Source organism: Amblyomma americanum, chromosome 6, assembly GCF_052857255.1.
Source record: "Amblyomma americanum isolate KBUSLIRL-KWMA chromosome 6, ASM5285725v1, whole genome shotgun sequence".
Classification (NCBI taxonomy): Eukaryota; Metazoa; Arthropoda; class Arachnida; order Ixodida; family Ixodidae; genus Amblyomma; species Amblyomma americanum.
Genome location: NC_135502.1, coordinates 162,399,419 through 162,426,749, shown reverse-complemented (window position 1 = coordinate 162,426,749; position 27,331 = coordinate 162,399,419). Strand labels below are relative to the sequence as shown.

The window sequence follows — 27,331 nt, the reverse complement described above, 5'->3', positions numbered from 1 at the left end:
GCGAGCGGACGTGTCGGAGCGCTCCACTCTTCCCCGGCAGGGCGAGGAAGCGGCGGGGAAACTGGCTGCCGTACTCGTCCCGTCCAGGGGTGCGGAGTATCGCTTGCCCTAGTACGGGCGAACATTCGCTCGGAACCTTGCTGGTGAGTCGGACGACCTCTATTCATTAGCATATCTTGTTGCTAGCTGGCGTTATTGTTGCTGTAGCAATAAATGCCTGTTGGTGTCAGCCAATGTGCCGTTCCTTTGTTCTCTAAGAGCAAGGTCCGCCGTAGTTGGCGTGCGCTCGGTAGCGTACGCGATAACGGGGTGGGCTCCCGGCTGTTTTGAACCATGTCAGCCGCGATTAAGTGGGAAGAACGTATTTATATCTCTCCAACTAAACCACCACAAACTTGCTAAAGAGCGGAGGCCACGAAGGAACCGAAGTGTGCATGTGCCTGCATTACTTAGTGTTGATGCTTCCGCACAAGGTTCTTCACCAGAAGAGAGAAACGTCCTTCCCTTAAACACGCAAGAATATCTTCCGGCAAATTCATCGTCTGACGGAGTGATAAATCATACATTGGTGGGTACAGTAAGCAGCAATTCTAGTGAGCAACTTACTTCGACCACCAGGGATGTACGGTCTCAAGAAACTGCAGTGGTTCGTGCGACCCAACCCTTTGATTCTGAGGTAGCAGAGCTGAGGAAGAAGATAGTTGATTTCACAGCAGCTAATAATGAGCTGAAACAACACCACAAAGAATCTAAGAACAGTGTAAAAAAACTACAGAAGCAGAATCGCAAGCTGCAGAAAGAGGCAGCTAATTTCTCACGAAATACGAAATTTTTTAATCAAGACCAAATTCGTGCCTTTCTCGGAACAGCAATCGTGGCAATTTATGGTCTGCGCAAACAGTAAAGCAAGGCCTAAAAATTAAATTTGCTTGTGGAACTACTGGGCATGAAACGCTCAGAAAGATTGGCTACCCTCTTTTGTCAAACAGAACATTAGCAAGAAGAATTCAGAGCCTGAACTTTCTGCCAGGTATACTGCATGAAGTTATCCACATAATGAGGTTGAAAGCAGAGGGAATGTTGGACGCGGAAAAAGACTGTGTTCTCTTTCTGGATGAAATGGAGATAGCACCTGGATTTGAACTCGACCGTGGAGCAGACGTGCTGTTGGGGGGAACGACCTTGCCATCGAAGCCTGAAGAGGCAGCCAACCATGCTTTGGTGTTTATGCTAGGTGGGGTAAACCAAATATGGAAGCAAGTGATAGCCTATGAATGTACTGGTAGGCACGTGGGCGGCTCTGTATTCAAGACATATGTCCTGGAAATAGTGCAGATATACAGCCGGATTTCTCTAAGAGTACGGGTAGTCACCTGTGACATGGGTGCAGCAAACCGCGCTATGTGGAGAGAATTTGGCTTTTCGAGTCACCGCTATTCGACAGCTTCGTGCTCAATACCCCACCCAACCTTGGACGGGAAGGAAATTTTTTTCATCTCTGACCCAACACATGTCCTTAAGAACCTGAAAGGACAGCTTCTAAGCTCTAAAGTTTTCACGCTCAGTGATGATACAGTAAGCAAGAACGGATTTACTTCCTCGAAGGTGAAACTAGAACATATATTTGCCGTCTTGGACTATGACGCTGCCAATGAACTTAAGGTTGCAGCAAGTTTATCAGAAATCCACATTACTGGTGGACACTTCACCAAGATGAAAGTCAGAGTCGCTGTCCAGCTCTTCCGCGAAGCCCCGACAGCTATTCGCTTCCTAATAAAAGGAGTGATTGAACCAGAGGCCGAAACAACAGCGTGGTTTATGGACCTCGTTTCTTGGTGGTATGTCCTTATGTCATCGCGTCATTCCACCATGGCGCTAAGCCGCAGAAACATAACTAAATATCATGCCGCCTTGAACACACTGCGTATGGCAATAGACATGATCAGAGAACTGAAAATGGGCACTGGATCTCAGTGGAAGCCATCGCGAGCAGGGGTCCTAATTGGAACAACGACTGTCCTTCGCCTTCAAGAAGTGCTTCTTGGCAGTGAAAGGTATGAATTCCTTCCGACGAGCAGGCTGTTGCAAGGCTGCCCAGAAAACCTTTTTCTGTGGTGCGGCTCATGAAGCCAGTGTCCACTACGTCCGACTTGAAGTGTGCACTTCGACTCATCAGCGTCAGCCACTTTCTTCGTACTCCCAGGTTTGACAAGTTACGAACTTGATGAGCGTGATTACCTTGTCGATCTGCTTGCACACGCCATGAAGGAAGCTAAAGAAAACGAAGTCGATGAAATCAATGATTAGGAAATCCTGTTGATTGAAGAGCTCACGTCAACCGAGTGCCGTATCTTGTTTTTACCTTGGCGGTTTTATTTTGAAAGGAATTCTAAAATTCATAACTTGTGCGCAGTGCAAGGCTGCTCTCCTTGGCAACCCTGACGATGAGTATGCTTCCCTCAGTGCACTCAAGGAGTACGCCAGGGATGAAAAAACCTCATATATCCCAGCAGGGATGTAATGAAAACATTGAAAAACTATGAAGAGCATTTTACAGCCGTCAATTCATGGTGTACCTGCACATTTTTCACCATGCAGTCGCCGCTTCGTTCTTTGGTCGCATATCTTGAAGAGATAGACAAGCCCTCTGTGAAGACTTGCATGACTCGCAAAGAGCGAATAAGAAAAATGTTGCCTGCTGCGTATGCCAGAGTGAGGCTCCGAATTCATCTTCGCCAAATTCCGAGCCCTTATTCTAGTGGCCACGGAAGCAAAACTTGTGCTGGAGTCAGCCTTGTGTAACCAAGCCAGAATATGAAGTTCCGCGAAATTTTAGCTTCGAAGCCTGCATCTATGTATATATATGCAGGCACAACTGTTTTGTCAATTACAGTTATCTATTTAACACAGATGTCTATTTTGAAAAAGGCCAATAATGTTCACGTTCCCATTAACAGAAATATTGGTAACTTATTGTGTTTTCATGACCTCTGAGTAAATGATTTCATGTTAGCTTGGGTAACAGTTTGTGTTTATCTAGGTATACCGAGATGAACAGGGAAGTACTTATGTTTTATTACCGTTGCTGATAATCATTTCTTTAAAACGTGCGAAACCAAGACGCGGTGCCATTGACCGCGTCTGCTCAGTTTCTTACCCATCCATTGCACTCACTTGTATTGGGGCATTTATAGCTAAAATTTTAAAAAAGAACGCCAAACAAGCTCGGACCGAAATCACCCATAGAGTTTCAGCAATCTATTAAACTTTTTAGTTTGAAATTAACTACGAAAGAAGTTAGCAGAATCAAATAACTTCAATTGATGGAGATGTGTTGTAAAATAAATTTTCAAACTCTCTCCTCCACGCAGTGGTTTGTGTCAATTTTGTGTGCCACCTGGGTAGCCTCCTGTTTTGATCATAGTTTTGACACCGAATCGCTATATTTGCTTGCATTTCTAGGCCAAGAAAAGACGCGCTGAAAGTATTTTTAGAACTATAGTATCGCAGTCCTTATTAGCGGATATGTTGGTGTTTTTAGAAAAGATTTAGCGGGTTTTGGAGCCCATGTTGGCGGAATGCTCAGAAATAGAGGTGGCAACACTGGTCCATGATTCGCTGCTTTGGCGGCAGACGGCCCGTGGAGTGGCTAATCAGAGGAAGATGATCCTCGTTGCGATTGACCAAATGAAGACAGACGTCACTGCTCTGCGCTACGTCACTCTGTGGGGACTTTTGGGGAACATTGTGCTTCAACCGAAAGGGAGAATTTCAACTCTTCGTGAAAATCCTTGCTTGCGCCGCGTTCCATGGTACGATAGGAGCCGATATCCCAATGTGCACCTCTCTGCCTCCCACCTTTTCCTTTCAAATGAAGCATGGAGATGGACATGAGAGTAGGCGCTGCATCAGCGACCACCAGCAAAAATTTCGAACGGAAGTGGTGCAAGTTTTGCGTCAAGGCGTTCTCCAACACTAGTAATTTAAGAAAACACGTAAATAACGTTCACGGGGAAGGAGCTTTGCAGCATGTAAAAGACGAGGAAGCGCTGACGATGAAGGTACGGTCGTTCTCGTGCGACTTGTGTCCGAAGCATTTTGTCGTTCTTCGTGACCTGCGGTGGCACCATGTGGAGGAACACAACTTCGAAGAAGAAGTGGAGAACCTAGTCTTCGACTCTAATACAGCTAAGAAACGAAGTCGATACTATTGCATGCATGCACGCAGTGGTCACGGCAAAGAAGGGGCAGAGCGGGAGGCAGTCGCACGCTCGTTATAGCTTCTATTACTGTTTTAAAAGTTGCAGTTTACTGACCTTTCGAGTGCGCGCTTTTGAAGTGTGTCAATACAAAGCCCGTTCGTTTTTTATTTTTTATTTACGGGCTTACACTCACCCGGGAAAATTTGCACGTGGTTTTGTGCATGAAAATTTCGCGATGACGCATGCGCGTTTTAGTCAAATTTGAAATGCAGCGTACTATAACCTATGAAAGTCATGATTGCAGTCATAGTCATTCTGCAATGTATCATGACTGGCACTTTACATGCGACGTAATGACCGCAGCGGTGGCCAAGTAGTTGAGCATCCCCCCTCGCATGCGGGAGGTGCGGGATTCGATCCCCAGTGCCGCCGGGCACCCACCGGCGATACAATGGGTACAAGGTTTCCTCTGGACTGGTAGCCGGATTTTCTGGAGTGAAATGCTTGGAAAATGGGTCTTCGACCCCATCTTGAGAAGTAAAAGATACCTTGTGTCACGGCGCTCCTTGGCCACAGATGCCTTTGCGCCATAAAAATCCATAATTATCATACCAGCGTCGTTATGAAATTTGCAAAGTATGCGTAGTCATAGCTGTGACTCAATCATTATGAAGCGTAGCATGACTCAGCACTTAAGTAATGTAAGGTGTACAGAGGTTGTACAAAGTTTGCTTAGTCATGGCCCGTAGCCATGACTCGTCATTTTGCAACATGTGGCATGAATCTGCACTTTAATGATTTCCCATTCTCGCTTAAGTGTGTCTACAGATTTAAGTTAAAAAACTATTAAAAACTTTCACATTTAAATTGGCCACTGCAAATAAAAAACTGCTCGTGCAGCCTGTCCTAGCAGCTAGACTCGGTGATACAGGCCTTGCTTATGCTCTGTTGCATGCACCTGCGATGTTTTGACAGAACTACACTCCATATCTCCATCACAATCGCAACGTACTTGTAGCACTCGGTGCTACAGGCCTTGCTTATGCTCTGTTACACCGGCGATGTCTTGACATAACTGCACTTGATGTCTCCATCACAACCGCAACGTGACGCAGGTACGCGCATACAGGACACGCGACATTGTCGTGGCATGCACTGGCTTGGCAGTGCTGAATCCGTCGCAGTTGCAACACGCAGAAGTGTGCAGGAGGAATGCCCACTGTTATTTTAGCCTCTGGAAGTCAAAAAAGTTGCCCCGAATTTGTGGTCCAAGGATAAGGCCACGTAAAAGGTTGCCATGCAGGAATGAGCTTTGCAGAGGTAGACTATGTAACAGTCCGTGTAATCAGTTAACCTAGTATATTAAACAACATTCTCTAGAAATTGATGCCCATGCACTAGTAGCATGAAAAAATCGTAAGAGAATGACTAATAAATTTTTAATAGCAAAAATAAGCTGGGAAACGCAGTTCTGCACTGCTGGCAAAAGGCAAAATATTTTCAAGTGAATCCGTGATTGTCATGTGCAGTTGGCACAAGCAGAGCGCCAGTAGTAGCGCGGGAGTATTGCATGGGTTTCCAATGCATAGCGCATGCATTTTGCATTAGTCTATGTAAAAAGAGCGAGCTTCACTTTGCACTTCTCTTTCAAAATAAAAGTGGTGTGATGCACAAAATTTTTTTTTGCCAAAATTCTAAAAACACTCAAAATAAGAATTGCATGAATGTTGCCTTGTCTTGTTACTTCACTGCTGGCTTTCTAATGTTGCCTTATGCCGTTTTTTATGCACTGTCATTTTACATTCTTATCAAAATGAAGCACATGTTTGTTCACGTCTCAATTTTTTCTTTTATTTTAGTCATGGACCTTGCATCATGTCATAACTATGCTGTAATGCTGCTATGACGCTGTGGTTGCTATGCCGCCGTTGCTATGCTCCTGGCACAAACCCAAATACATCACAAAATCTTGCTCGGGGTTTACTTATGGAGGAAAAACGCTAAGGCGCCCGTGTGCTGTGCGATGTCAGTGCACGTTAAAGATCCCCAGGTGGTCGAAATTATTCCGGAGCCCTCCACTACGGCACCTCCTTCTTCCTTTCCTCTTTCACTCCCTCCCTTATCCCTTCCCTTACGGCGCAGTTCAGGTGTCCAACGATATATGAGACAGATACTGCGCCAATTCCTTTCCCCAAAAAACCAATTATTATTATTATTATTACGCATCAGAATAGTGCTCTTGCACCAGTAATTAACTTCTACTGTGTGGAGTGCTTAGTTATGTTTATAATCTTTCCATTTCAGAATTTTGCACCTGGAAAGATGGAGAAGAAAGCAGAACTTGCTGTCATTTCATAGCTTCAACAGGAAGGGAAGAAAGCGCACCAAGCGTTTTCAAACGGTACCTGCACTGCCACCGTTTCGGCTCTCACAGAGAGCTTCCTATAGAACAACGCCAAAGGCAGAAAAAGGGGCAAGGAAGCTGCAGAATTGGCAAGCATTGCTTTGCAACTCTAGAGTTCACGGAGAAAGACAGCAAGGTATATGTAGTGTTTCAAAAGAAACACTATGGACACTTCAATGAAGTCTGCCACCAGACGCTGTCCCAGGATGAGGCCAGAGTGCTTGCAGGTTAGCCACTCCTCTTGTACAAAGCGTTTGTGCATGCAGTGTTCACTGTACTAGAATGTAAAAACATTTAGAGGCTAAAATCTGTCAGCCCTTTATAAGGTGCGACACAAAAGTACATTACTAGAAATTTAGGGAAATAAATTGTTCATTGAACTAAAGAGTGATCATTGCAATGAATTTTCATTCTCCTGCAATGCATTTACGGTACATAAGAGGTGGTACGACACACGAAAACACCTACCGTAAAGTGGGAAAAGGCATGTCTCACAAAACGAGGGGCAGAATAAGTTATAGTATTATACAACTTAAGAACCAAGTGACCAATGCCCCTCAAAGAAAAGCCTTCTAGCCAATGGTGTCGACCAGTTCTCAAGAAGTCACGGTTAATCCTATTGCAGGAGGGTGGCAGATGAAAGGGAATTGGTTGCGGCTTAATTAACTGCTGGGTCACGAAAATCAGCTGATACCACTGAATGGAGGGTCTTCTTTGAGGGCCATGCGCCACTTTGTTCTTGAGCTCTATCTGACTATAGTGCAATACACTTGAGCTTACTTGGTCACATGGAAGCGTGAAAAACAATTGATCCACAGTGGCACATTGCAGGCGCATTTCAGGTACGAACCCCATGCCTTTTAGTTTAGAGATGCTTTGTGGAAGTGGTCCAGACTTTCAAATTGAACATGATTAGGAATGCCATCTAGAACTTAACGATTGCAATGTCTGTTTTCCTTTGTAGTGATAGCTACATGACGGTAGCATTTCGAGCCTTCAGTGTGGCGGTGGCACGTGACCGTGGCCACCGCCACATGGTCACATGTTTCGTAACGTAACCAGCCACATGGTGCAGAGCAGCTTCTGCTGCCGGCCGCATGGCGCGCCGGCGAATATGAGCTTCAACAGTTATGCGCATGTGCCGTGTCACGTGGGACGAAGGCGAAGAAGAAACGCCCAGCGAAACGGAGCGGCGAAAGACTGACTTTGTAGTTCGACTGAGCGAGTTCGACTCGGCCAGCTGTAGCTATTTCGTCACTCCAGGTTTAACGAGAGCCAAACCATCGCCAGTTTTTTCTGCTGGTTTCATTCACTATCCTAGGTTTGTGGCTCAATCGGCTGGCATTAAACTTCAGCCTCAAGAATTTGGCTTGAGCTCCAAGAAATGCATCTTGAATGACAATTGCAGCATCAAGAGCCAAATAAATTCAATGCTAGCCCCCTTTTTGGCTGCCTGTCGAAAGCGTAGGCATTTTGTGTTGATAAAAGCAACAACGCTACCAGTTTACCGGTTGTATAAGGGGCACGTTTTTTCTCACAAGACAGGTTCGTCTGCAGCGAACTTTCATTAATTCGAATTATTTCACTGTGTTGTCACTTCATCACACTAATGTTTGCAGGAATGTCAGTAAGCTTTACAGCAGCCCATCCCATTGTCGTTTTCTCTACCATCGTCAACTAGTTGAGCATGCATCTTGAGATCCTGCAGCTTCCTTTAGTTTTGGCTTTGCACAATCTTATGTCTCCGTGAGAACCAAATTGGAGGGTGCTCGAAAACTACTTCCCAAGACATTCAGTGCCTTGCTTTTAATCATTTAGAAAGCTGAAGAACAGTTCTAAGGTCTCCTCAGTGATCGGATCTCCCTTCACTATGAACAATTAAAACATTTCAGGTTACTAGGTGAATGGAATACCGAGAAAAATTACTGAGGGCACTTGAGCTACTTACATGCTTTGAGTGTGAAAGCGTCGTTTTTATTTTAGGTCCTTCTAATTTCAAAATTTTCTCTCTTTTTACTCACCTACTCATTAGCATTCATTTGTAAGGTAACGCGTAAACTTGGTTCACCTCTGCCAGCCCAGACGCAACGTGGTTTTCTGGCCTGTGAGTTCCACACTCGCTTAATTGCAATCTGGAAGTACTGGGTTCAATTCCCTGCGCCTGCCTTCGAAATTTTATTTTTATTTGATGTCACAGGGACGCCATCTGGGATTTTTGGGATCACTGCTGGTTAACGCTGATGCAGAGGTTCATTGCCGATAAGCTATATAACGCTTTTGCATTAAAAATGTATGCCTGGAACAGAGTCATCGCTAATCGTAATAATTCCTCACCAACGCCCACACTTTCAAGCATAAAACCGAGTAGTGTGCATCCAGTTACTAAATCCACTCACAAATGCAGTCCCGACATTCCTGTTTACATGCGGAATATAAAAAAAATGTACTTAGAAGCCCGGATCAAGAATGTGTAAATTCCAAAAATGCCAACTGGAAACATCACTCGTCAGAAATGAGCACGAAGTTTAACTGCTGATATTGCTTTAACCATGCCGCGAAAGAAAATAATACATTTATAGTTCAGTGCAATGTTCATATGAGGCACTTCCGGTCCTAGAGTGGCAATGGGCATCTCACAAGCTATACAAAAATTGTGAAGTCGTGCAGGTGGGACACCAGTGTCTGCTATTGCCACGTAAATAGTTAAAGGTTATGGTATCAGTTAAAGGTTTTCTTTTTCCATGTATTACTTTGCGTGACCATAACTATATTTCTGTCCTCTCCAAATATGGTACTATGTACAGAAAAGTTTTATTTTGTGAGCCCATGTTCATAAGCCATCTATAGTACTTATAACAGGCTGCATTAAAGCAGTAGATATACCACATTTTAGCTGTACGCTAAAATTTTGGCCTATTATAGCCTATAAAAGCTTCATCCTCAGCAAAAGCGGCCCCTTTTCATTAGAATGACGTAATCTATCATCACTATGACCCAGCTCTAGTGTGTCCTTCTCGGTATCCCGGGAAGTCTTACCTCACTGAGCTTCTCTGTAACACACTAAGCATAGTGCGGGTAGAACGCAGGACGAAGATGACACAGGACAAGCATAGCGCTTGTCCCCTCTTCTTCGTCCTGCGTTCTTCCCGCGCTATGCTCACTGTGTTATAATGAATTACCAACCTGCCCAAGCCTATTCCATTCTGAGGTACTCTGCTTTGTTATTAACAGCTTTCTTTACATTGAACAAAAAGATGCAGGACACGAAGAATCACTCGCAGCTTAAGTTGTCCGACAAAATGCGACACTTGTACATAGCATCAGAGTATGCATGGTCTGGGCACCTGGATATCGCCTACTTGATGCACCAGTTCTGTCCCCACTCACAAACACCCAAACACTTGCTTCAGTCTCTTTAGCAATGAAGGCAACCACACTGGCTCACACAAACATTGATATTACTTGCTATTTTATCTTAACAAAAGTGTTCAGTGTCACATTGATACTATGCTATATTAATTTATACATGCTACCACATTATCTTTGGCAGACGATAAAAATCTTGCTTTTCAAAAGTATGTGGCCACAGTCATTGATTGCACAAATCAAATATGAATGTATACCAACAGAACGTGAACTCACAGGGTTAGCTTAGAATTCCTATGCCACTGAAAGCATGCAGTGAACATGGAAACACTTTTCACTTTTTGAGGTGCGCCGCTCAGCGTGTGCACATGCGCTCAGTACACTCTGCCTGCGCTATGGCATAAAGGACGGCCCCAAGAGCAGAAGAACGCAGTGCCAGTGCATTCCAGAATACTCAATTGCAATAGGTACTACACGAGACGTAAGCAAGGTTTTCGATAATCTAGTGTTCGCACTGTGCAGCTTTATTTCTTCGCTCTGTCCAATGCACTCGAACCGCTGAGGTGGTTGCAACAGTCGGGTAAGCCTTGCGATTGTTCTGCCGACAATTGCTTCGCTCTGTGATCTGGCAGATCAATGCCATCTCGCACACAAGCACCCACAACAGTCGTCGATTGGCACTGTCGCCATATGGTGTCCAGATCAGTGCCTTCTCTGGTTGCTTCATTGTTGGTGGGGGGTCTCTAAACTGTTAGAAGGCGGGCTAGAAAAGACATGCTGCAACGTTCTCCATCCCTTGCTCCATGACATAGTCAAAGCGATGACATGTCACAGCCTACACACTGCATTGTGATGATTATAACGAAAGGTATATATACAGATCTTTTCCACAATGAGCTTGAAACACCCTGATCTGGGACGCCAGTACTGGACGGCACGGGCTTGCATCCTGCTCGCTCACCTTTAGGAGCCCATGGGAGGTAAACACGCATTCCACGGGCGGTCTACTGGTCACAAACAAAAAGGGGCAAATTTAAATAACTACACAGGCCACAAAGACGCGACGCCAGCGAATACTTCAATCGCAACGACCACCGACCGTGATTCGAAGGCACGTAAACAACCGCCATGTTTTATTTTTCTTCTTAGCTTATTGACTGTAGGGGGCGCTTTAAGAATGCTAAAATCATCATCATCGCGCTCTTCCTCAAAGAGGCGTAATTAAAAATAGCCGATATTGGCAACAAACTAGAAAAAACATAGAGTTAAAAATTACAGCATAAATAAGATATTCAATTATGCAGCTGGCGATAATCAACACATTCATTGAAAGGAAACGCCAATAAAATTGATCCAGCAGTGTCATTCACGCAAAAAACCAAAACATTATAAATATGTGCACTTTCTCCTGCCTGGTTAGACTAAAGCTGAGACATGCGACCATTTTTGGCAGATTTCTAAATCGGGTTGCCCTGTACGGCCATAAGAAAATTAAGCAAAAAAAACTGCAGTAGGAGCTGAAAACGTACGACACAGAAGAGTCAACATTGCATGTCAACATTGTGCACGGTTTTTCTCTTGCTGCGCATCCAAAGCTTGAGTGCATGTATCTTTGCTTTTTCAAAGCAGCACAGCCTTCTATCATTGTAGCGGATAGAACCAAACCAAATCTAGTTTCATGAACAAAGCTGTCACATAACTCTCTTATACGGCTCAAAATAACATTATTTGTAATTTGAGTTTAGTTTTAATGACATGAAGCAAACACAAGTACCATTATAAAAGACACTTTTCATCAGAGCACTTCGGATGGACTGGAAGCCTCACTCCCAACAGTGTACAATAAAACCATTCACACTAATCATGTTAATTAGCAGTAATGGGTACTTACACTGCCACAGGGGCAAGTAAGAAAATTTGACCATTCAAAATCATACTGTGCTGATATATTGCTGCAATCTTGAACATAGCCACGCTTGCCATTACAATGAAAATGACTCATCAGCACATGCAAACAAGATGATTTTTTGCTTTACACACATTTTGACACCATGCCTAGTTCTCTACTTATAGGCTCCATGCAGTCAAGCTCGGTCACGAGCCCTGCACCAACTATCGCAGCTTTCACGAAACTGTGGGGTGGGGGAGCGGAAGCACCACATGCTGCAGCACGCTTTCAGATGCTTTCCCGGCACTGCAACGATTGCGAGTACCAGCGGAAATGACCTAAGAAATTTCAGGAAGCAAAATACACTTCTGCCGGTTACGCTGCGTCCAGAATTATCATAGCCGGGCAGGAAGCTTGGCATCAAAATGTGCAAGCTTTCGGGTTGGCTGCACGACCGAGATGTGGACTGTAGCAGTACGGAGAGTCAAGTCAACAACCTCTGTCAAGTTCAACGTCAGTCGCACTCCAGCGCATTTAAAGCTACATTTTCAAATTGTCTACGCGTTATAACTCCTGCAACATGCATTTAGAATTTTGATAGCGCTAGAGCTTTTTTTCTAATTGCGGGCATCTAACCGCACTTTTGGCGTTTGTTGGGCTTCTCACCGCGCTTTACTTTCTTTTATGTTTGCCATCATTTGAAACACGTAAGTGCTGTCGGAATCAGAAGCTAATGTAATGCGAGCGAGGAGGGGGTGGAATTATTTCTACACTGTCACGCAAGCATATCACATGAAATGTATGAATGCATGACGGGGCGTTCCTTCCACTGGTAATACTACCTAGCGACTGAATAAGAGGTAGCGCTACAACTTTTTTTTTTAAAATCCAAGAACTTGCATCCTGTAACCTTTGCTGCAAATAGCACGTACTGACGCCCACAAGCTTTCTGAGTATTGAAATCACGAAAAAGCTAGATTTCCTCGCTTGCTGGAGGCGGGGCGAGGCATTGAGGGGTGCACTGTACTGTTCGCACAGGGAAATGCAAGATCATGTTCCAGTTTGTGTCTGCATGCTTAGATCAAGTGCCAAGGAATTGGGCTTTTTTTTTACGATCTCTATGTCCTATAAACTTTTGTGTTTGCCTGTGTTGCGCCGCTTGCGCACACCGCGCCGTAGTCCAAATTAGCTGTTGTCGATTTATTTTATCTTATTTTATATTCAGAGCGATAGCTACGAATTTGTATCGAATTAGTCAACAAGCATCTACACTAACCACCTTGTGAACGTATGTAAACAAGTGCAATCGGAACGCATGCCAATTACTACAGTTAGCCGAGTCAGTGCAACCAAGAGACCTTCAAGAGATGATAAGCATCTGACATGTTTCATACACCATAATCGTCCCTTAACAACCATGATATGCACTACTCATTGGAGTCCTACATTCCACTGATGCCAAAGAGTGAATTTCCGCAATAAAATAAAGCGCTACTGAATTAAGCCCATCAGACCGGTGGGAACAATGCATTGCTACAAGCCTTTAATGGCCGTAAAACAAGAAAAGGTCACTTGCGACACTGGAAAGCACAGCGCACGATGCAGCAAGAACACGGCCGGTGGTAATGTACAAAACGCAGCAAGGACTTGAGAGCAAGTAGTGCGGCCAGCGCGTTCTCCTTCCAATATCGTCATACCTGCCACGGCAGTGCTGAAAGCAGTGCTGCTCTGTAGCTTTCTCTGGCCACACTATAGAGCCTGCGCTACTTACATTTATTTACATGACAGGCATGAATGCACACGTGCATGCCAATCTTAGCATAGGTGGCATGCATACATAATTGTCGATATGCACCTCGTCAACACCACATATTGTGCATTGTGCGATGTTATTTAATGTAGCAGTGCCGAAGCCGCTTCGCTACCCTTCCACTAGTGTTATCCGTGGTTATAAGAGGGCAAATTTCCCTCTCATAAACGGCGAACTGGAAAACTTCTTTCACACTATCCAACAGATTGCTTCTTCAAGAACTGTCAAGCAAAATTGGTTGTTATTCAAACAGAAACTTCTGACATTAATTGAAACCTATGCCCCAGTCATTTCCATTCTTGGCGATGTAGGTAAACCATGGTTCAGTTGTACCCTAAGGAGGCTTTCACGTAAGAAAAAACGCCTTTTTCGCATTGCTAATCAGTCCAACTCAGCCGTCAGGTAGGAAAATATTTTACATGTCTCAAAGATTATACAAGCCTACTGAAGCAGTCCAAAAATAGGTTCTTCCCCTAGGAGCTGCGGCAGATAATGAACAAAAATCCGCAAAAGTTTTGAAATATACTTTCTCCGGTTAGTCTTCATACGCACAACATATCACTTTCTAACTCGGATGGTTCACATGTGCTGCTTGACGAACAATCTGATGTAATGAACTTGTACTTTTCTTCAGTTTTTACCCATAATTTTCCCAACTTTCCTGGTACTTCCCGGTACCAGTTTTTCACAGATGCCGGCCATTATAGTCACTGTGGAAGGTATAGAAAAGCTTATCGACAAGCTGAAATTATCAAGTAGCCCCAGTCCTGATAGCATTTCTGCCAAAGTACTTAAAGCCACCAAAGTCCCAAGAAGCGGTATATTGTAGATAATGTTTGCCCAGTTCCTCGCTCAAAGCGCTCTTCCGACAGATTGGAAAATTAGCAAAGTAGTTGCGGTATTTAAAAGTGGCAACCGGTCTGATCCATCAAATTATTGCCCAATATCCTTAACTTGCATCGGCTGCAAACTAATGGGACACATCATTTACTCTCATGTTGCCCTACACCTTGATAACAATGCATTCTTCTTCGCTAATCAGCACAGTTTCCGCTCTGGTCTTTCTTGTGAGTCGCAGGTTTTTGAATTCACTACTGATTTTCATTTAAACCTTGATTCATTTTTCAAATTGAAGTTATATTCTTAGACTTTTCTAAGGCTTTTGATCGTGTCCCTCACTTGCGACTCATCTGTAAACTTTCTTCTCTCAGTGTGGACCCATTAAACTTATAATGGATTAAATGCTTCCTCACCGACCACTTTCAGTTAACCGTCATATGAGGGCATCACTCAGCCTCAACCAAGGTTCTTTTTGGCGTTCCTCAGGGCTCACTCCTTTACCCGCTTCTTTTTCTCATCTATATTAACGACCTCCCTTGTGGCATTTCATCATCAATACGTCTCTTTGCAGATGACTGTGTCTTCTACCGCCGAATTTTATCTCAAACCAACCAGACCATGCTTCAGGATGACTTAATTTTAATAGATGACTGGTGCAATAAGTGGATGATGCAGCTTAATATTTCAAAATGCAAGTTTATGCAAGTTTCACGCAAACGCTCTAACATCACCCATGTGTACTCTTTAAACTCGGTCAATATTTCACAAGTACTAACGTACCGTTACCTCGGTGTTCTAATCTCAAGCAATTTAAATTGGTCCGAGCATATCCCTAAACTGGTCGCTGAGAGCTCCAAAACAATGGGCTTTATTAGAAGAACATTATCATTGTCACCCCCGGCCGTCCGTAAACTCGCATATGAAATCTTCGTAGGATCGAAACTCGAATACGCATGCGCAATGGTGTGTCCACATCCAGCTTACCCCATCGAATCTTTAGAATCTGTGCAGAACCGCGCCGCTCGCTTTATATCTTCAAAATACGACTACAAAATTAGCCTCAGTAGTGTGAAATCATCACTGGATCTCCCCTCATTGGTCTTTCGCTGCAGGATATCACGACTATGCCTCTTTCATAAAATATTCTATCATTTTAGGCAACTGCGCCAATCTTTTCTTCACCCACCAGCACGTTCATCTCGATGCTTACTCAATAGCCTAAGTGTGCAGCGCCGGCATGGATCAACATCTGCCTTTAATAAATCATTTCTACCAATTGCAATACAGGAATGGAATGAATTGCCAGATCCTACTGTCATGGAAAGTGACCCTGTCAAATTCAAAGAGCGGTTACTGTCTGTCTTTCAACATTAAATTTGTCTATATCTCTTTTCTCACCCCTAGTTTGACACTTCTTAAGCAACTCGTTTGTAATTCCCTTTCTGTACTCGATTGAATTTTTACGTAACTGTTTCAATTGTGTTCTCATTTGATGTTACTGATTGTATTCGTTGTCCTCATTGTATGTTTATATATATATATATATATATATATATATATATATATATATATATATATATATATATATATATATATATATATATATATATATATATATATATATATATATATATATATATATATTTTTTCATGAGTATTTGTATGTGGACATCATCATCCTCATCATTTATTGTACCCTTAAAGACCCTTCACAGGGTATTACATAAGAGTGGGGGGGGCGACGTGTATACAACATCTTTGGCTTTGTTCTTGCATTGTCCTATGCACGTCGCCCCCCCCCCCCACTCTTATGTAATACCCTGTGAAGGGTCTTTAAGGGTACAATAAATGATGAGGATGATGATGTCCACATACAAATACTCATGAAAATTCAAGATAGATAAATTTAATGAAACGAGGGCAAAGAGGTCGCCCAGAAATATTGATATCTGGCGTGCTTCTCTGCACTCGGGAAGGGGAGGAGGAGAAGAAAGAGGGTCCTGATGGGTGAAAATGTGGTGAGAAGAGAGGTACGTGTACGCACATCTGATGGCGTCAAAATTGAAGAGTGCTAGCAATTACTGCAGCTCAAATGGTCAAGCACACAGAACACACACCAAAGTTATGTTATGGTACGGAATATGAGGTTTAATGTCCCAATGCAACATCGGATATAAGGGACACTGTAGTGCAGGGGTACAGATTAATTTTGACCACATGGGGCTCTTTACGTGCACTGATATCACACGGTACACAGGCGCCTTGCATTTCGCATCCACTGAAACGCGGCTGCCGCAACTGGGATTGAGCCTATGTCCTTGGGCTCAGTTGTCAGGCACCCTAACCATTCAGCCACTGTGGCGGCACGACGGGGGGGGGGGGTATAGTGTACCTTTACTATAGCTGGAATGTAAAAATTAACAAAAGGCAATTTACCCACTTCAATTAAATTATTATGATTGCCCAATGCCCTCCTTGGTTTCCACTGCTCTTGGTTCACTACACTCTTGAGCCTTTTAACTTTTGGTCAGTTCAGGTCACGTGAGGCATGCAAAGGATTGAGATGTAATCGCTGCCAGTTCACTTTATGTCATTCCAACTCTTCACTGGTTTGTGTTCGAGTTGACGTAAATAACAACGAACTAAGTTGTGACAATACTGCAGTCTGCATGCCTCACGTGACCTGAACGCCCCTCTGACTTCCGAGTCGTCGTTCGGATGTTTAAGGCAAACAAAGCGAGTGAGAAAATGCAATTATAAATGTACTGCCTCTTGTTGGAGCAATCCATGCAGCTGTCTAGGTTTTGTAAGCTACTGCGAATCATTGTAACTGAAAGAAAACAACTAATATTTTGGTGCCTCTGCTCCTTTGATACCTACTGGGCTTTAACAATATAAAACGCACCTAAACATATCAGCAAACCGTGCTTTCTACCTTCAAAAATGTATCGATAAGCCGTTTTCTCACTGCGCTTCTAACCATGTTGCATCATACTTGCGGTGTGCATATGTTCTGGCTGTGCATGTTACAGAACCAGTAATTAAGAAACCAGCAGACCCATCTATTCAGCAGCATGCCAAGTGAGGAATTAAAAATAGAATGCAGATAGAAAGGGAATGCACACAGCTTTTTTACACCTTCCAAGTTGAAGAGTTCATACTCACATGTGGCCAATTGTAACTGTTTCCTTGTTGAAATTGCACTCCACTTTAGGCGTTTGTCTTAAATCATATAAAAATTCGTCAACATGCTTCCCTCTACAAGGAATATCCAAATATATGTAGACAAGCCATGCTTACATTTTCATGAATTTTTAAGCTCTTCACTATATGCAGAAAAGCATGTCACATGCATGATGTGTTGATGTTTGTTTATGCTGGTTCTTCACTTTATAATAAAAGATCATGGCTACTATTTTTTTAGCGTCCATTGCCCCACAGAGCTGTCATCTAACGTGCAAGCTCATTTGAAGTTAAAGGTAGCTTGCCTAGTCACTGCTGAGTACCCATTCCACAAAAACAGATTTCCCCCTCAAAACTGGCAACATGCTGTAATACCAGGCATGCATTTAATGTTACACCTCATGCGCTTCGTAATGATCCATTGACCTACATAAGGCCAAGCCACCATGTTGTTCACATATGCGGATAAATTATATTCACTCATACAGTGCTAACGTCAAAAAGAAACTCTTCTAGCATATGTTAGCACTAAGTTCATGCCGCAGATTACAGCATGCATAGCATCCAACGTCCATGTACAGCATACTTTTACTAAGAAGGCTAAAACAGCGCACCTCCACAAGGACAAAGGAAGATAAGACAAGCACAGTCCTTGTGCAGGTGCGCTGCTTTATTCTTATTATGCTATTCTAACTAGCCAATCAGTCTTCGTTTTTACTAACTGCAGCAGCAGAAACATGAGCTGTGAAATCTGGAATGCATTCATGGTGTCTAGGAATTTAAGCTCAGAAAATGAAACACACAGAAGGTGCGAGAGACTGCTCATCCAGAGTGTTTACTTTTCTCTCTGTTATGTTTACTTACCATGCAATAACCGCCTGTTCCCAAGTGAACCCTAAGGCCACATTGTACTGACTCTGGCTACGCGGATGCTGAAAGCCTGTCATGCATCCCACATTATCACAAACCACTACAGGAATGACAGAGCCAGCAAAACAAGTTTTAGCCTTGTCTGGCTTCATTCCAATGCTGAACGTTGGAAAAAAATACACCATGAACCATGTTACTTCCACAAGTTCTACTTAATGGATATAAAAACACTTCACAAAATAAATAATACAAAAACAGCTTTCACAGATATGACAAGGTTAGGTGGTGTGACCATACTAAAAATTCGATAAAAGCCTTGAGTGAAGAAAGCGGCGTAGGGGCCACAGCTCATGTGGCACGATTCGTCGTGTTGCGTGAGGTCTCTCCGCGGGGAACGCTGCGGCGTCGTGCATTAAACAGTCACCACCGGGACTAATATATGCGGATGATATAGTGCTAATGGCTGACAACAAGGAAGAATTGCAGAAGGTGATAGTCATTTATGGTACAGAGGGAGATAGATTAGGTTTCAAGTTCAGTAAGAAAAAATCTGCAGGCATGATATTTAATGATGAGGGCGGCGAGCATAGAATACAGGAGTTCACGCTAGAAGTAGTGGATGAGTACAAGTATCTTGGGGTGTGGATATATAACGGTGCTGAGTATCTGACAGTGCATGAAAAATATATAATGAATAAAGCTAGCAGAAATGCAGCTTTCATGAAAAATAGGGCGCTGTGGAATTACAATAGTTATGAAGTGGTAAGAGGGATCTGGAAAGGGGTGATGGTTCCTAGTCTGACTTTCGGCAATGCAGTCCTGTGCATGAGACCAGATGTTCAAGCAAGGTTAAAAATTAAACAACGCGGCGTAGGGAGGCTAGCTTTGGGAGCGCATGGCAATACACCAAGTCAGGGGGCACAGGGTGATATGGGATGGGCGTCGTTCGAGAGCAGAGAAGCTAGCAGTGAGATAGCATTTGAAGAACGATTGAAAAAAATGGGGGAAAAGCAGTGGGATAGGAAAGTTTTCAGATACCTGCACGTAAGGAATGTTGACACGAAATGGAGAAAGCGAACTAGAAAATTGACAAACAAACATCTGGACAGCAGTAGGGGGGAAAATCAGCAACTATCGATTAAGGAAAAGGTAAAAGCAACAGAGAGCTCTGTGGAAAACAGGGATGCTGACGAAATCGGCACTGGGAACATACAGGATTTTTAAGCAGGAAATTGCCAAAGAAAATATCTATGATAATTGTAGGGGAAGCTCTTTGTTGCTTGAAGCCAGGACGGGAGTTTTGCGGACTAAGACATATAGAGTCAGGTACCACGCGATGGACACGTTGTGCGTTGCGTGCGGAGAAGAGAAGGAAACGGCTGAACACTTGATACAAATCTGAAAGGGCTTCATTCTACAGTGGGAAGCAGCGGGGCTGATTTATCCAAGGCATTGGGGTTTAAGGATAGTGAAGGGAAAGTAGTATTTAAGCGAGTAGAAGTAACCAAGCGAAGGTTATCTGATTGGTGGCTAAAATGAAGACAACAGACAAATTTCACAAATCATGGCTAGGTGGCTTGAACCACCGCCCGATTAAAGGGTTCAGCCTCCGTCCGTCCGTCCGTCCGTCCGTCCGTCCATCCATCCATCCATCCATCCATCCATCCATCCATCCATCCATCCATCCATCCATCCATCCGTCCGTCCGTCCGTCCGTCCGTCCGTCCATCCATCCATCCATCCACCATCCATCCATCCATCCATCCATCCATCCATCCATCCATCCATCCATCCATCCATCCATCCATCCATCCATCCATCCATCCATCCATCCATCCATTCATCCGACCATCCATCCGTCCGTCCGTCCGTCCGTCCGTCTGTCCGTCCGTCCGTCCGTCCGTCCGTCCATCCATCCATCCATCCATCCATCCATCCATCCATCCATCCATCCATCCATCCATCCATCCATCCATCCATCCATCCATCCATCCATCCATCCATCCATCCATCCATCCATCCAACCTGCTGTTGGCTACCGTGTGCTTTGCGCAACATGGGAGTCAACGCGAAGTGATCCATTACCGCTTGGCTATTTGGTGGTTAGACTTTGCTGGCATATCAAACATTTGAGAGGGAAGGTATGTTGTCCTTTCACAGGCTAGCGTAGTACTTCCTGTCCGCCTTCCTTCCGTACACAAGTGCCTTTTTTTGCATAGCTTGCCGCCGGTGGGCACATATGCTGGACTATAGGAACATACTAAGTACCGAACTACATCTGATAAATGGGATGACAGAATACAGACATCGCACAAGACATAGAGATGACATTATGCATGCGAGCTCGCCGTAACAGTACGTACAGGTCAGAATCAGTTACGCGGAACACTGGAAAACCATAATTTTTGACACACATTCAATGCAAGCACCGCCTGCAAAATGTAGTCTACGATCTTCCCATATCATACTACTAGCTGGAACCGGTCGCACTGCAAGCTTACATAATAAAGAGTAATAGGGCGCAAGTCCGGACGTTAGCGCGGTTAATATAACTCGCCTTTGCGCCAACCTTTCATGCCTTTGACGACACCACTCACGCGCTGAACAGCCATGTAAACCAACCACCGTGGCGATGGCAGCGGTGGTCCCCGTGGCAACCATGGAGACGCCAGCGACCTAGGAACTGCGGCTAGGGACGTTTCAAAAGTTTTCAGCGCCATTTATACCTAATTTTGCGACAAAACGTACCCAGAAAAATACCGAGATAGACGCCATTTTGAAACGACGTCATTGAAAACCACGTGACATTAGGATCACTTCCCTCCTTTTAGCCCTTCGCGACGGCCCGCCAGAAGCCAGCCCTGGCCGTTTACCAACAAGGGAAATCGAAGGTCGAGAAAGAGCCCCTATATGACAACACTAGGGGCAGTGGACTGTTGTGCGAAGCTAGGAGCGGTGTGCTTCGCACCCGATGTCTTCGAGCAAAGTACACGGATGGTATGAGCACGACGTGTGAACTTTGCGGAGGCGCTGATGAAACCATCGAGCACATCGTGCTGGAATGTGCAGGCCTACACCCGTCGGTTTCGGATGCACAGGACAATTCCTCAGTAGGCCCCATGCCATTTGACGCAATCAGCGGATCCAACAGCCTCGGGGCACTTGCGATGGCACTCGGTTTTCGCCGACCCGACGAGCCACCGTAGTGGAAGCTGGATGAGCGAACCAAGCGACGTTTGGAACACTGGTGGCGCACACGACACGGTCACGCTCCTTGAAGGCTCAGGGGACCAAAACGTGCCATGAGCGTGTGTGTGTTAGTTGTTTTTATTCTTTAATTTTATTTTTCTTACTTCTTGGCTTGATCCGGTTTTAGTGCCGTTGATCTCCCAATACAAAGGGAGAGTCAGTATCATCATCATCGTCATCATCATCATCATCATCATCAGCCTTGCCATTTTTTGACAGGAGCAATAGTAGCTGCTAGGGCGTGCTTTGTTCTCTTTTTCGCATTTTGTGTAATGGTACAGAATGCATATGCCAGCACTGCGTTTTACGTTGCGCAGTCGAAGCGCTGTTCCCACTGACATGGTATGCAGAGGTGTAGTAGAAAGTGCTGCGGGTGAAATGTTGATTTGGTGAGAAACGTGCGCGCAACGTGCGTCATGGATGGCACAGCTGAATGGCGCACTCCATGTGCGGACGATGGAGTGCGGACGACAAATCCACGTTCGGCTTCAAAGCCAAGGAGTGGGAGAGTAAGTAGGCGTTTATGCGTTTCGTGCACGACGTATACCTGTTTATCACCGTGTTGATGGTTGCTTTTACGCCACAGCATTTTCGAGAGTTTCACCCACAGAAAACATAGTTCTGTACGGAAGGGTTACAGCCTCGAATTCCGTTTTGACGTGATCGCAGGATGCAGAATATGCTGCACTTTCATAGCCGTCTGTAGTGCCACACGTGTTTTTTGGCCGTAGTTAGTTGCGCCGGTCAGTGTTTCGGCTGTTCAGAGACAAGTAGCATTGATAAATTTATTGACCATGGGAACCAGCGGCCGCGGAGCAGGGGCGTGGGGAGGCATCGGCGGCAGGACCTTGTAGTCTGGCGCGCTCTTTATATCCTCTTTGGACTTCATAAGCATAATAGCTTATTACTTCGGAATGTACAATACACATGAAACATCCCATAGTCCTTTAAAGTAGCTGCACGGTTTGTTGGAGGTCGTTTCATATTGCCTTCAAGGAGCTGGCCAGGTTGCTGATGTGTTGAGTATGACTAGCTCATGCCTGTGTGCTGGAGGATTGCTCGCTGCAAGAGCATGTTGTTTGTTTTCAGTTTCATCAGCTTGTAGACCTCACCCTTTTGTTTCTCCCTGTAGCACCCTTTACTTTGCACGACTTGAGGCGGTTCTGCACATGTGCCGGTTTCAGAGACATCCTTATTGACTTTTGTTAACTTCTATTTTTCTCTGTCATCCAATATTTGCTTTCGGTGACAGCTGGGTTTGATAGGCAAGGTTGCACGCAATTATGCGGTCTCCCGAAGTATTTCTTCCTTTATTCCGATGATTTGTTTGAGTCAGGGCTCTGAATACATTAACAAGCGAAAACATGAAACATACATTGGCTTTGCTTTCAAACATTTACTGCGGCTTGAACCCATGCTCAAATCTGTGCTGAGAAGAGTGGCAGTACTGTGTATCTACCTACAAGAAGAATCGTTTTGACCTCCGGTGTATAAATTCGTTTCCCTATTTATGTGCTAAAAATTAAACATAACCTTATCTTGCTTTTTACATCAATGCTGGTGTTGCAGCATTATCTAAAGTCTGCTTGTCTTAGTCTGTTCATTTAGGCTTTTCAATGCTGGCTTGCTGCCCGTGCATTCACATGTGGAAGTATTCATATTGCTCAGGCTATTCCTTCTCCGAGAACTTTACCAGCAGTTCTCCTCAGCCCTTGTTCTAGCTTCCGCTGCAGTTCTCTGTTGCTCTTTCTGCATGCTCACTGCAGTCAGCCTCTGGAACCTTGAACAGTTGTGTTTTGTTAATTGTGATTTCAACATCTGCATCCACGATTAAAACATTTTGCTTTTGTGGACCGACGTTGGTGCACAGGCCTGTATTATGTTTAGTTGCTTTTTTTACCTCTGCGTCAGTGAGCGATATCCTTTTGTTGGCACTGAAATATATGTTTATTCTTTTCTGCTGTTTCTAGGTGAATTGAAAATTCTGCTCAGCGTTTATTCCTCTCGAGTAGGCTTCTATAGCAGAGGACATAAGTGTTATTCGGCATTGTATGTGCCTCACCAGCCCTTCTTATCCGTTTAATACTTCATATATTTTTAGCCAGTGCAGTCAGGCTAGATTTGCTGAATAGAGCTCCAGTGTTAACTGCTGGGAGGATGAGTTTGCTACGGCAGCCTGTCCACAGTTTGAGATTCTCCACACTGTGTTCTGCATCGCGACTGTAACCAATACATTGATCAGGTGCTTAGCAGCCTCTAGATTTTGAGGGACAACAGTTGCTTGTTTTGGTCATGGGGGACAGATGGATGGAAACACCTTTATTAGGCAAAAGGAAGGACACCTGATCTCCCACTGGTCCAGGAGTCCATGAGATTCATGTAGGGGCCAGTCCACTAGCCATTTCTGGCAGGCGAGCTGAGCAGTTCGCGATGCAGCCTCCCAGGAGGAATGAGTGGGATGGGGGTGCTTCCTCTGGGGAAGAGCATTACCTTAGGTAGTGCAAGAGTGGATTTGGGCTTGCCACAGGAGTACCAAAGGGGGCGGGGGGGGGGAGATGTGATGTGAAAGCATGAGAGGAGGTAAGATGGAATAAAGCATGCTGTCTGTAGTCGCCACGTGGCACTGTATTGAAGTGACAGGGTACAGTGGGGGGGGGGGGGGGCTGACAGCATCGTGTGGCTGTGTGTAGAATGTGGTGATTTTATGGTGTACAGAGAGGATTGATGTGGCCTATTGCTTGGGTTTGGGTGCCTGGTCGTCCAGGGCTCAGGAGGAGAGTTCTCGGGCCAGCACATGAACACGTTGTTTACTGGGGTATGTGCATGCCCAGGGATCCATGCAAGAGTGACCATTCGGTCAAGAAAGGGGCTGTGCTGAGAATGTGGTGGGTTGCCGAACACGCTGCGTTGTGTAGGTAGTGGCGGTATTCAGCCTGCGAATCTGTTGAAATTTCTGTTTTCCTTGTCACTGGTGGAATAGGCCCGCACAACTGCAATGACCGCTCACTCCTCCTCTGCCGAGGCATGAGTTCTGATAGTGGCGGAAGCTTCCACTGTGCTGTCTTCATATGCTGCGACTGCAGTGAAGAGTCCTAAGTTCGTGTGCTCAGCCGCATCGACAAAGTGGATGTTGGAGTGGTTTCTGCACTTCTTTGTTATTAGCTCGTTTCAGATTGTCACCTCCCATGATGGACGGTAGTGCCAATATTGTGTGGGAGGGGCTTGTGATGTATGTGACCGTGCATGCATGGAGGAATTTGAAAAGGGTAGGACATGCTATTAAGAAAATGGGTGGACTCATAGTCGCAAGTAGGTACTGTACAGTCTCCGTGAGGCTCAGGCAGACCAACTGATTGGTTCTTTCATTATCATCATAATCAGCCTGACTACACCCACTGCAGGGCAAAATCATCTCCCGTGTCTCTCCAATTAACCCTGTCCTTTGCCAGCTGCACCTACCCCTATGCCTGCGAACGTCTTAGTCTCATCCGTCCACCTAACCTTCTGGTGCCCCTTGCTACGTTTGCCTTCCCTTATAATACCCTATGTTAACCTTAAGGACCAGCGGTTATTTTGCCTTCGCATCACATGCCCTGCCGAAGCCCATTTATTCCTCTTGATTTCGACTAGGATGTCATTAACCCACTCTGCCCGCTTCCGGTCTCTTAACGGTACACCTATCTTTTTTATTTCCATGGCTCGGTGCGTTGTCCGTAACCTAAGCTGAACCCTTTTCGTTAGCCTCCACGTTTCTGCCCTGTAGGTGAGTACCGGTAAGATACAACTGTTGTACACTTTTCTCTTGAGGGATATTGGTAAAGTGCTACTCATGATCTGAGAGAACCTGCCATGTGCGCTCAACCCCATTCTTATCCTTCTAGTTATTTCCCCCTCATGATCCGGATCTGCGGTCACTACCTGCCCTAAGTAGACCGTTATTACTTCCAGCACCTTGCTTCCAATTGTGAAGTGCTGTTTCCTTGCTAGGCTGTTGAATACTTTGGTTTTCTGCATGTTAATTTTTAGACCCACCGTTCTGCTCTGCCTGTATTAAATCATTGATCATGCTTTTCAGTTCATCTCCTGAGTGACGTAGCCAGGCACTGTCATCAGTGAATCGCAGATTATTTAGGTATTCTCCATTACCTCTTATCCACAACTGTTCCCAATTCAGGCCTCGGAATACCTCCTGTAAACAGACGATGAATAGCATCGGTGTGATCGTGTCTCCCTGCCTGACGCCCTTCCTTACTGGAATTTTATTGCTGAATTTATGGAGGACTATGGTAGCTATGCAGTTGCTATAGACATCTTCCAGCATTTCCACATAAGGCTTTTCTACACCCTGGTTCAGCAATGACTGCCGAGGTTTCCACTGAATCAACTGCTTTCTCGTAATCAGTAAAGGCTATGTATAGGGGTTGGTTATAATCTGCGCATTTCTCAATCTTGTGATTGATAATGAATATCCTATATTGTGGAATATCCTTTACGAAAGCCTCCCTGATCATTTGGTTGATTAAAGGTCTAAGGTTGGCCTGGATCTATTAGCGAGTGCCTTAATAAATACATTTTAAGACATAATAAACTGCACATCTCCAACCATCTCCAACTTGGGCACGGCGGCACTTCAGGCATGCGGTTCACCAACCCGCTGGGCTTTTTCGTACAGGTGATCGTCACGGTGCTGTCGACGCCAGTGGCTCGACACGATCAACCGCGATGGTCAACGCCCGAAGGGACGCAGCTTGTGTGCGATCACGGTCGACACGGGGCTGATACGCTTCATCTCGCGGACGTCAGCATCGACCGACGCTACCGGATGACACTAGGTTCGATAACGAACAGTGACGAAGACAGCGCCTCCCTGGCGGCGGATCGATCACGACCCTACATAAAGGCAACAGATGACCCCGGACGGCTTCTTGGGCACGGCGGCACTTCAGGCATGCGGTTCACCAACCCGCTGGTCTTTTTCGTACAGGTGAGCAAATGCTACGGCAAGTGCTATCGGTCAAGCGACCCTTACCTTGTAGTTCTGCCGTGCCCAGGGCTGCTCTGTCCGGTGTTCTGTGATTTACTGTATGCCATGAAGCTTCTACTGCTCGCCGGTGATATTGAGACCAACCCCGGACCTGATATGGCGCAGCGAATGAAACAGCTACAAAGTATAACAGATGACCTAAAAGAAATAAAGGAAGAAAGGCTTGTCTCCATCGATACAAAATTAGACAACTTGGCCGTACTGGACAGTAAAATATCAAAGTGTCTGCACGAGATTGACAGCCTAAAGAAAATAGTGATGACCCTTGAAATGAGAATAGACGATTTGGAGAATCACTCACGAAGGTCTAACCTAATAATATATGTAATTTCTGAGGATGAAGGTGAGGACAGCGACACACTGGAAAAAACAGTTAACGAGAAAATTATTCAGGACATCTTAAAAATAGAGCCCGTTACCATCGAAAGAATTCATAGACTGGGCCGGCCTACGAATACGAAAAAGGCCAGACCTG

General features: G+C 44.9%; 1 long non-coding RNA gene across 1 annotated transcript; it reads left to right on the top strand.

The window, feature by feature from the left end:
• Positions 1–27,052, top strand: LOC144095037 (uncharacterized). Its single transcript, XR_013306677.1, has 3 exons — positions 1–143; positions 6,507–6,833; positions 26,485–27,052. It is a non-coding gene; the product is annotated as an uncharacterized LOC144095037 (long non-coding RNA).
• The last annotated feature ends 279 nt before the right edge of the window (positions 27,053–27,331 follow it).